At 42.3% G+C, this 12246-nt stretch overlaps 1 protein-coding gene and 1 non-coding gene across 2 annotated transcripts in view; one reads left to right on the top strand and one right to left on the bottom strand.

Annotated features, from left to right (window-relative positions):
• The window catches only part of Gpm6b (glycoprotein M6B), a 146668-nt gene that overhangs the window by 25702 nt on the left and 108720 nt on the right, over positions 1–12246 (top strand). The window lies entirely within an intron of this gene.
• Positions 5625–5695, bottom strand: Trnag-gcc (transfer RNA glycine (anticodon GCC)). Its single transcript has one exon. It is a non-coding gene; the product is annotated as a tRNA-Gly (tRNA).

The following is a 12246-nucleotide window of genomic DNA, read 5'->3' as shown; positions in this document are numbered from 1 at the left end:
GCCAAGTGTCAACAATATGAGAACTCTGTGTAGCATCTTGAATTGTGTAAACCTAAGAGTTCAAAAATAAAATGTTTAAATAACTTATTACCGAGGGAATACTGTCTAAGTAAATGGGAATAATCCATGTATCCATTACTTAACAAATATTTATATACCAGCTGTATGCATAGTAAATCTGATGCTAACCCTCCTGGTTGTTAGAACATTTTTATTTTGCATACTCCTGGAGCAGCCATTTTTAAGATAAGGCTTTTGTATGTATGTTTAACCAGACATGACTCATGTAAAATTTCTATTTCCTCCAAAAATAATTTTATGCAGAAAAAAATCAAGAGTGATGATGTATGTCTATAATCCCAACACCTGGGATAGGGGAGCAGGAGGGTCAGGAATTTAAGGCAAGTGTGGGCTACATGGGACCCTGGTCTCAAAACAGAAAAAAAAAACCAAGCCAATAATAACAATAGCAACAACAAGGTAATAATAATAATTTTAGATAGAGAAATGCTATAAAACAGCACAAACTTGCTACCAACTCTTCACCAAGCTTCCCCTAACATTCATTTACATAACCATAGCTCAGTGATTAAAACAAGCAAATTGGCACCAGTACACTGCTGTTAACTAAGCTATGCTGTTTGTTTAAACCTCACTAGCTTTTCTTCCAGTGGCCTTTCTGTAGCAGCATGCTGTGCAGTACCCTACATGACATTTACTTGTCGTTGTCCCTTAGCCTCCATCGCATCATAGTTCCTTAACTCTTTCTATGGATTTCAACTTCAACTCAAATAAAACAATAATAATAAAATAGCAAAACAAAAATTTCAAGAAACTGAAAGAAAAAAAACTGGACAGTGTCTGGCCTTAGACTCAGTAGGTATCGAAAGCTAACCTTGGACTTCTCTGATCCTCCTTCCTCTACCTTCTTCAGTGCTGGGATTATAGGTATTCAAAAACTCTGCCCACTTTTATGCCATGCTGAGGACAGAACTCAGGGTCTCACGAATGGTAGGCAAGCATACTACCAAATGTGCTACATCCCCAGCCCTTGATCCCCACTGTTTTGAAGGGTACAGACCAAGAATTTTGGAGCAAGTCCCTCAAGTTGGATTTGTCCAGTGTTTTCTCATGATGTGAGATGTATATTTGGGGCATAAATGTCATACATACACTATCAGGGAATATGTCATGTCAGTATGTCTCCTTACTGGTACTTCTAATCATGATAGTTTACTTAAGGGCACATCTATAGTTTCAAACTACTGTTTGTTTTATTAAAGATTTTGTGGTTTTTGGAGCATTTGGGATTCATAGGAAAATAAAGAAGAGGTCAATAGATTCAACTTGGGATCTATTCTCATAAATAGCTTTACTAACAGACATCATTTGTGTGCCATGTTACAATATAAACATCATATGGAAAATATTATGTGCACATTTAAAATGGTTCCAAATAACCTATGCTTCTGACTTTCTGTGTGTCCTTTTCATAATTTGCTTCTTTTGGTCTCATGTGTACTCTCAATATAAGTGCTCAAAGGTTTTGGAGTTCTACTGCTGCCAGTGGCTGACAAACAGTTCACCAAGCTGTTAGAATTTTGTGTAGAGGGAGCAAGCTTGGAAGCCAGACTTGACACAGTGCTCAGGGAAAGAAGTATGTTAAGCTATTAGCATATTCCTAGAAGCACTTTGGTTTTGCTGACTTTTAAAATGAGTACACTATTTGTAGCCCATTTTATCTAGTAGTAGTAGTAGTCGTCGTCGTCGTCGTCGTCGTCGTAGTAGTAGTAGTAGTAGTAGTAATTATTTTGAGACAGGGTCTCTCTGTAGCTCTAGCTTTTCTAGAATTTTTTTATGTAGACCAAGGTGGCCTTGAACTCACAGAGATCTGTCTGCCTCTCTCTCACACAAATGCCAGGATTAAAGACAGGATTAAACCATACTCAGTTACTGCGCATTTTAAAGTTTCACAAGGCTAAATTGGAATCTGATTTTAAGGATACATGATGAGTAAGCCAGACATAGAGGTACAGATCTGTAATGCCATCACTTGGAAGATGGAGACAAGAGGATCAGGGGTTCAGAAATTCAAGGCTATCCTGGGCTATATGAGACTCTGCCTCAAAAGTAAGCAAACAAAATGAATTGAGCCAGTCCAACCTAGATTAAAAATGTGACTTTTCCTACTGCTATCAAGTTCCTTAGCTTCTCCCAGAAAAGCTCCCTGGGATGTGAATGATGAGCTGAGCGGTACATGGTGATGTTTACATCAGTGAAAGTCTGCATATAATTCACTAGTTTTACAAGATTATAATGGAGCTGGCGTGGGGAACAGTGGCATGTTTGGAATCTCAACACTTGGGATTCAGGAGGATTTGGCATTCAAGATCATCCTGGGGTACAGAGAGAGTTGGAGGCCACGTTGGTTTACTTGAGACCCCATCTCAAAACAAACAACAAAGAAAGTGATGGAGATAAAAAAAAAAAATTCCTATCACTGGGTGACAGAATATATACAGCAATGCATCACTGCTATTTGTGGTGAAGCTTGTATAAGGAAGTTTGTGGGGCATTAGGACCATGGGTTAAGAGTACTCATTAGAATGGCGTTCCGATTCAGTCGTCTCTGCAACAAACTGGACTGGGTCTTATGTGCATGCCTATAACCCCAGTTACAGCGGCAGGGGAATGAAGACAAAGAGACAAGAGACTCACTGGGACTTGCTGGCTATTAGCTTTATTTATTGACTACAGTTTTAGTCATCATTTTACAGAATGACTTATACATTTTACAGAATGACTTCTACTTATACAGCAAGAAGTTCACTGTAAAACATTGTGCCAGGCACATTCTTGACTTGGTCGTCTTGCCCTTGTGGCCATTGTCCCTCACTTCTGGAGATAACTTCAGGACACAAAAGAGTACTCCCCACCCATCACCCCATAAGTACCACAGAACGTGTCTGTGGGGACTCATGTCTGAAATCCTAGCTCTCAGGAGGCTAAGGAGGATCACTTGAGTTCAAGACTAGCCTGGGCGTTATAGGGAGTTCCAGGTCAGCCTAGGCTACATAGTAAGATTGTCTTAAACCCTTCCTTTCTCTTCTACCTCAAATCCTCTTATGATACAACTTAGTATAGGAGTCATGTCTGAAGTATTCAAGATTTTTTAAATTGATATTTATGTATGTGTGTTCATTTGTGTGAATTTATTCTCTCTCTCTCCCTGTGTGTGTGAGGGGGGGAGGGGTGTCAGAGGGCAGTATACAACATCTGATCCCCTAGACCTAGAGTCACAGCAACTTTTGGTCCACTTCAGGATGCTGGGAATTGAACTGGGGTTTCTGGAAGAGCAGCAAGAGATCTTAAACACTGAGCCGTCGCTCTAGCTCCCGTATGACGTTTTAAAAGCTTATTACAATTGGTCTTTAGAGTTGATGTGGGAAATTCTCATCACTGGGGATAAAGGCACATGAATTTGGGCAAATTTTCTTTCCCAAGAGACACTCTGGATTTTTTAGTACTAGATATTGCTGATGAGTTGTTTCCCAAAATATGAAGTTCAATAGTTGGGTATTTCCTACAAAATGAAATATTAAAAAAAAAATCACTTGATAGTAGAACTCTTGACTTCCACACATGGGGTTCTAGGCTCAAGTCCCATTAGTGGCAAAAACAACCAATACCATAAAAAGGGCTAGATTGCCTCGGTCTAGTTTGGTTATAGTTTGAAAAATAGAATTATGTGATTGATATGTATATCCATGGAGTGTAAAAAATTTTTCTAGTTAGAAGTTGATAGTTCACAGGAGTCTCTTTATAGCCTAGTTCTGAGAAACTGTTGATTTTAAAAATATGGATCAAATCTTCAAAACACAGTAGCCAATCAAAGCTAATTTGGCTCCCTTCCCCCTCCGCAATAGGGACATGGTGTCCTTGAAACAGCCGGACCTATAACTAGATTCCAGTTGAAGCTAAGCCTCTAGAAAGGGTCTTTAGAATTAAATTTGGCTATTAGCCCAGATTTACTCAAATTTGTAACAAGCTCAGCTTTGTATCCAGCATGCCCTGGCCCCCAACTTTGTAAGTGGTTAGGGGAGGGGAAGTGGGAGGAGGCAGTCGAACAAAAGACAAAAGCAGCTGCTGGGGAGAGAACCCAGCCAAGGGGGAAGAAGAAAAACAATTCTCTCACAGCAGCTGTGCAGATTCTCAAAGAAGCAAGCAGCCGTGGATTTATGCTGGATCACTCTGATGATTCTGACACTTTCGGGATGTTCTTTATCAGGGGAGAGATGAAATGCAGTCTGGATAGGGAGAGGGTGAATTAACACTAAGATGAACCTGGTCTAAGAGACCAGTGGCTGTTAGATCAATACAGCTTTTACTTGGTTCCAAAATTCTGGGCTGGTATTTACTATGTAGCATGAAGACAGCTTCTGAAGGCAATTATGATTGTGGTTTTGTCCTCAAAATGTGACCTCCTCAATAAAGGGTACTGATGGTCCAAGCAGAGTCCTCTCAAGTCTGAGACTCAAAGGGTTTTCATTTTATTTTTATTTTATGTGTATGACTGAGTGTTTTGCCTGCATGTATGTACACCTAAGGACTATAGAAGCCAGAAGAGAGTTTTAGGTCCCCTGTAACTAGAGTTACAGAAGATTGTGACCAACGCCTTCTTTGGTGCTAGAAATCAAATCCAGGTCATCTGCAAGAGCAGAAAGTGCTCTTAACCACTGATCTATCTCTTCAGCCCCAAACAGGGGTTGGAAAATATTATTTTCAGTCAAAGAACGTGATATAAGTTGGGCAAACTGGGGGGATGGTCTGCATGACAACACCCTTGTTTTATGGGAAACTATTAAAAGGAATAATCCAAATTACTGGCTTTAGTAGAGTGTCCGGGAAGTCCCAGGCATAAACCTGGCATAGCCTGTTTATGTCCCAGCACATCAGAGGTTGAGGCAGGAGAATCAGAAACCTAATGCCAGCCTCATCTACATATGAAGTTTTTGTCCATCCTGGGCCACATGTGACCCTACCTCAAATAAAATAAAGCCAGAATTACCTGAGGACCCTGGAAGAAGCAAGACTAGCTGGCTCTTCTTGGAAGTCCTCACTTCCAAGGTTACAGATGGCTTGACTGTATGTAATACTTCTGTCACCATACTTCCTAGCACCACAGAGTCCTTCATTTTATAAGGGAATAGAAATTGTCTCCTGGCATGTTGCCACTGGGACTAAGTAAACTGTAGAGAATGAGAATGAATTCTTAATAGAATCACATCTGTGCACAGGCAGACCTAGTGAAGGGCACAGCACGGCTTTGTATAGCAAAGACTTTGACTTTGTTTTACCTGTAGTGCTGGGGGTTGAGCCTAGGGCCTCCTGCATGCTAGGCTGCTGCTCTGCCACTGAGCTACACTCCCAGGCCACACAAGTAATCTGATTTTGTTGTTGTTGTTTTGGTTTTTTGAGACAGGGTTTCTCTGTGTAGCTCAGGCTGTCCTGGAACTCACTCTGTGGACCAGGCTGGCCTCGAACTCAGAAATCTGCCTGCCTCTGCCTCCCAAGTGCTAGGATTAAAGGCTTCTGTCACCATGCCCACCAGAAGGTTTTGTAAGTGCATTGGCTGGGAATCGAATCCGGGCCTCCCGTGTGGCAGGCGAGAATTCTACCACTGAACCACCAATGCTTTGATTTTTCTTGATGGTATAAGTAGGTTTAAAGTTCAAGATGACTACTGTGGGCCTCCCTTTTTCTTGGGTTCAGAGATAAACTGCTTGAGCAGTGATTGCCTGCTGCCTCAGGTTCAGAATTATTCAGGAGACCTGGAAAGTGGTTGAGGTCCTAAGTGCTGGGTAAGTCAAGCCTTAAAATCAGCATAGATTTCTACAGAATCCTAACCCCCAAGAGGGTCAGAACCCCACCTAGTCCCTGGGTTTCAGAAAGTTCCAGTTCATTGACTGTCCCCTATCACCCCAACCCCACTCTGTCTATAACCTTAAAAAAGGACTGTGTGAGTTCTACTGATTTTCCTGTGGTTCCTGTGCCAGTCACAGACACTCACACCCCCCCCCAACCTGGTTAAAATGTCATTAATTGCTTATGTGTAATATTGAGGCCCCAGTGAGAATGTCAGTTCTGAAATCTCATAGATCTGTGATTTGTTAATGAAAAGAGCCCCTTCTCATGCACAGTGACACGTTGGTGTTGAATGGCCTTGACCATAAAGATGACCTTGGACCACCCTGACCATGCCGGTGTCTCTTTCTGGAGGCTGGCCGCACATTGGAGAAGGTCCAAGAGCCTGCACAGCAAAACCGTAATGAGCAGGAGCTTAGGGGCAGATTGCTGATGTGTCCATTCCACTAACTATGTGCTTGGGAAGGGCCTCTCTATTCTCTCTGAACTTCAATTTCCTCGTGTGCGAATTGAGGATTGTACTTACTTGATAGGATGCAGTCATGACTAAATAAGAGACCCACTCAGAGAAAAGCCATTGGTCTGGTGCATGGAACGCATTCAGTATTTGAAACGTAGTATTTACCTGGGCTGGTCAATAGTTAGATGGCATGGTTATAGTTAGGTTGACCTGGTGCAAATCTAAGTTCTGAACCATGTATACCCAGAGATGCCCTGAGATCACAATGTTAAAAAAAAAAAAAAAAAAAACAGAAACACACACACACAAAAGTAGTCCCAGTAGACAGTGGTTGGGCCAGGAGAGGATCTCTTGGACAGACTGGTGTGGTGTGACAAAGCATGAAATAAGTCTCTTACGATCCTCATATCGAGCTTGGTCATTTATAGGGCATGGTATGGTTGGTCCTAGTCCTTAGATGGCTCCACAATCACCAGGTAGAATCAGCCTAGAAAGGTCCGAGTTGGGGGAAGGGGGCTGGGGAGATGGCTCCATTAGTAAACCACTTGCCTTGAAAGCATGAGGACCTGAGTTGGAGTTTCAGAACTCCTGTAAAAAAATAAATAAATAAAAAATAAATAAATTAAAAAAAGCCAGGCCCAGATATGCATGCCTGTAACCACAGAACTAGGAAGTCTGAGGCAGGCAGATCTCTGGGCTTGTTGGCTATCTAGCCTAGCCTGCTCGGCACATTGCAGACCACTGACAGACCTTATCTCAGAAAATAAGATAGATGATATTTGAGAAATGACCCCTAAGGTGGACCTCTGGCTTTATATGTACCTATACACAAATTCTCACAGACACACACAGATGGGTCCCTCTAAGTATACGTCACAGAAACCTCCTTTTATCTTAATGAAACTATATATTCTGTGTGTTCCCTGAACTGGGTCCTGTGGACTTCCTGTGCATCCAAGCAGCAATGGTTCACAGGAGTTGCCATGGTCACTGGAATAAGGAGAGATGGATGGGTCTCACTGCCACGGCTCAGCAGGACCTCTGTGCATGATGGGTCATGGGTCCTGACAGGTTCAGACAGAAGCCTGAGGTTCTCAGTAATTGCTGAGTCTTTCACGAAACCCCTGCGATCCTAGCTACTGTGACAGAATATAAGGAGTGCAGACTAAGTATCTGAGACCCAGGACCTCTACTACTTCTTCATCTCTGAACATCTCTATATGCTTAAGTGACTGGCAAAAATAGAGCAATCCCCCTCCATGAGCAGTAAGAGAAACACCCACCGGTAAGAGGTCATTGTATGAGCTAGTCACTTTCATTAATGGTATGGGAAAGGGAAATCAGTTGAGGCTAGCTCAGAGATCTGAGACAATGAAGAAAAAAGTCGATCTATATTCATGGAATCACCCTTTTGGAAGAAATGAAGTGAGCATAAACATTCATCTTTTGGGGCCACAGCATCTCCCCCTTGTCTTTGAAGGCATCCATTGTCAGAAAACAGCAACAGTTCAACAAGATCCCTATTTGTATTTCCTCATTGACGGGTTCGGTTAAAGATCCTGTTTGTATTAATGTGTTGTTGCTGATGGCTGCAACAGGACCAAAGCAACTTCTTTAAGTGACATAAGGAAGGAAGGGTTTATTTTAGCCTACAGGCAGAGAGGAAGTCCACATGACAGGGAAGCCATGGTGGAAGGATGCAAGTGGAACAGCTGCTCCCATAGCGTCCACAGTCAGGAAGGAGAGAGCAATGAAGGCTGGACCTTAGCTCACTCCTTTTTATTCAACCCAGAACTCCATCTCAGTAGATCCTCCTCTCAGTTAATGTAATCTAAATAATGTCTCATGGGCATGCCCAGAGGCTTGTCCCTAGGTGATTCTATCAATCTGTATGAATATATAACTGCAGCAATGACGGTCCTGAGTTGAACAGGAAAACCGCCCATGTGGCATGGTGGTCACGTCACAATTCTGAACTCTAACAAATGAGACAAATGAGTCTATGTCTGAACAGCACATACATGTAGTGTGAGCTGCCATTGGCATTTTTTACCTTTAACTTCTGTGTGACAAGTGTTTAAATATTTCCTGTATCAAAAAGCCCTTAAAGTCAGAGGGTCATCTAATGAATTTGCAATAAATAAAAATAAGCAGGAAGATAGATTTAGGCTTGCTAATCCCTTTCCTGTCTGGGAAAGTTTCCAGGTTCTAGGGAAAATGGCTGGTCTGGTGTGTAGCATATGTTCTGAACTTGAGAGATAACATTTGGGTGAGGGGTGTCTAAATCAGTATCTAGTTGAGCAGGAAGAAATAAGTGGAAGTCACCAAAGGGCTTCAGTCAGGATCCCCAAATCTGGTTCAGAAGGGACTTCCCAGAATCCCCACGATAAGCAAGCACAAGTCTCTGGAGGTTGCCTCATGACCTCCTTGTCTGTCTGTCTAGACTTCAGAACAAATGGTCCTCGCTCCTGACAGAAATAAGGAAAAAATGAAGAGTTGAGCAAGAACTATATTTCAGACACCAAAGAATGAATTTGATTTTTAGACAAGGAAGTGGGACATTCCAGATAGACACACACACACACACACACACACACACACACACACACACACTCACAGGCATCAAAAGTTAATGAGAACTCCAAAATGAAATGCAGTTCTCTGTGGCTCTGTAGAAGCAGCCCATGTTCTTCACGTTTGCCTGTGTCTCTCCTCTCCCTCAGTGCCTGGCATGTTTGTTCTCTCTTCTGGCTGTGTTTTCCTGGCTGTCTTAGTGAGCATTTTATGCTGAGGGAGTCCAGGACATTTCCTGCAAAGAGACAGGTTAGAATTAAGAGCCACATCCACATTTACATCCAATTCCTGTGTTTCTAAGCCTAGCTCAGGTAATTTCAAACTGTTATCTCATCCAGTCCTCAAAACAGCCTCCTTGTTGGAGAGTTAAAAAATGAGGCTTAGGAAGAGAGAATGGAGGTTAAGGGAGTGTGGCATGGTGCTGTGGAGGAAGGGGTGCCCAGGTGGGCTTGTGCCCAAGCACTTCTTCCCCCTGAGGGACCACACGCACACAGGCATGGTATAGAATTGAGTTTATTCAGGGTAGAGGTTGGGATTTAGTGGTATAGTGGAAGTAGAGAAAGGCAGAGAGAGAGTAGAGAGAGTGAGTAGAGAGAGAGTGGAGGCCAACCATGACCACGTGGAGAGAGGGGGAAAGAAGGAGAGCCCAAGGGGTAGAGAGGTGAGAGTGCTATGAGAGAGAGCCGAAGAGAGAGAGAGAGAGAGAGAGAGAGAGAGAGAGAGAGAGAGAGGAAGGGCAAGCAGCCCCCTTTATAGTGGGCCAGGTCTACGGGGCGAGGCTTACCTGGCTGTTGCCAGGTAAGTGTGGGGTGGAGCTTAGACAGAATACCAACAGTTGGTTCTACCACATTCAGTTTATTGTGTGATAGGAATGAATGAACTCCAGGATTCCGTGTATACCAGGCAAGCACTCAACCAATGCAGCTTCACCCCTAGCTTAGCCACAGCAAAGGTTTCGAGGTCAGAAGGCAATGTTTCGAAGTCAGTTGTCCCCTTCCACTGATCTGTGGGTTCTGAGTATCACACTCAGCTCACCAGACTTGTACGGCAATCCTCTTTCCTTTCCAAGCCTTCTACTGGGACCAAGAATGATCATGTTTTAAGCCAATCTATGTTGGACACCTTATAGCATAAATGACTATACAGGTTGTCAGCTCTTAACTTTCCATGTAGCTTCATGCAATCTAGGGTTATTTTTCTAGATGAGATAAAAGAGACTCATCTTGTTATAGATGTTTTTTAATATGATAAAGTTCTATTTGTGATTTATCCAAAATGTGCACAAGAAAAAATAGCTTTATTTGCCAAAGGAACAAAATTAATGACATTTAAAGCATGAAGCTGGAGATGACTAATGAAGAAAGAGGATTGCTCGCTGGGTGCCAGGTCTCCTTGGATGTAGTTGCTATGCTGTGTCTACATGGCAACCCTCTCTGGTGGTGAGAAACTGAAGTTCAAAAGTGATCTGCCCCAAGTCATGGCTCCCAGAGTAATAGTGATCCCCAGACTATCCTCTGTACCATTGTTCACTAGATTTCCCATTCGATACGTGTGTGTGTGTGTGTGTGTGTGTGTGTTCTCTGTATGTTGTTGATCACAGTGCATTCATTCAGCAAGGCTAAGCTGGCATGTTAAAAAATTTTTTAATTATATTTATGATTTTATTTGGGGGGCTCATGTATCTTCAAGCACCTGTGGAGGTCACAGAACAACTTCTGTGAATTAGTTTTCTCCTTCTATCCTGTGGGTCCTATGAATCAAATTTAGGTCCTTGGGTTTGGAGATAGCAACTTTAACCTCTAGGCTAGTGTTTCTCAACTTGTGGGTCTTAATTTTGGAGGGGTTGAATGACCCTTTCACAGGGGTCACCTAGAAATATCAGAAAATACATATATTTATGCCATAATTCATATCAGTAGCAAAATAAGAGTTATGAAGTTACAATAATAATAATTTTATGGTTGGGGGACCCTACAGCATGAAGAACTGTATTTAAGAGACTCAATATCATGAATGTTGAAAACGACAACTACTGCTCTAAGCCACTTTGCTGACCTTAAATTGTCATCTTAGACGATTTTGCATTTTATCAAATTTTTTGTTTTTTGTTTTATGAGACAGGGTCTTTCTGTGTAGCCCTGACTGTTATGAAACTCATTATACAGATCCAGCTAGCCTTGAATTCAGAGACCTACCTGCCTCTGCCTCCAGAATGCTGGGATTAAAGGTGTATGCCACCACCTCCCAGCTTTTTATCATATTTTTTAAAGCCACTTCTTTTTATGTCGATCTTTGTTTCTTCTGTGGCACTAAGAATGGAACCCAAGGCACCATGCTTGCTACTCAAGTGTTCTAGCACTAAGCCACACTGCCAGCTTTTTAACCACAATTTAAGTAGCACTATCCTAAGAAAGCATGAAGGCAAATATTATTTTATTATCACTGATTTTTCTTTTTAAAAAATTAGAGAGGTTCTCATGTGTCCCAAGCTGCCCTTTAACTCACTATATAGCCAAAGATGACTCTGAGCTTTTGATCCTCCTTTGTCTCCCTTCCAAGCGCTGCACTAGATTAAAAGCATACACTACCATGCCTGGTTTATGAGATACTGGGGATTGACCCTCAAACCTCCTACATGTTTGACAAGTGTACTACCAATGGAGGTATCTTCAGCTCTCAAAACTTTTTTAGAATTCCACAAAGTCAACTGGGCAGTGGTGGTACATGCCTTTAGTCCCAGCACTTGGGAGGCAGAGGCAGATGCAGGTGGATTTCTGAGTTTGAGGCCAGCCTGGTCTACAGAGTGAGTTCCAGGACAGTCAGGGCTACATAGAAGAAAGTGTCTCGAGAAAACCAAAAACCAAAAACCACCACCACCATCACCCCCCACCCCCGCCCAAAAAAAAAAATAAAAAAAGAACTCCACAAAGTCTAAAGCAGTAGTTCTCAGCTGAGCACAGTTTGTTGTCCAGGACCATTTGGTACCATCTGGTGATATTGGCAGTTAGTGGTGGAAAGGAAGCTGAAAATATACTGCAGTGCCAAGATAGCTTCCACCATAGAATGATGGGGCCTCAAGTGTCAGCAATAATGATGCTGGAAACACTCTTTTCAAAAGATCACATACTTATTCTCAGTAATACAGCATAGACTGACATAAATGCCCTGTCTTTGGTCAGAATAATCTTGAGGCAGCCTGTTGGTGCCACATAGTTTATGGTGGTGAAACTTGGCAGTTGCTGTAAATAGATATCCTCAAGTGATTTAAAGTGAGAGAGAGTATGTTA

This window comes from Apodemus sylvaticus, chromosome X, assembly GCF_947179515.1.
Source record: "Apodemus sylvaticus chromosome X, mApoSyl1.1, whole genome shotgun sequence".
Lineage (NCBI taxonomy): Eukaryota > Metazoa > Chordata > Mammalia > Rodentia > Muridae > Apodemus > Apodemus sylvaticus.
The sequence above is the reverse complement of the archived record's forward strand: the minus strand, read 5'-3'. Positions and strand labels throughout refer to the sequence as shown.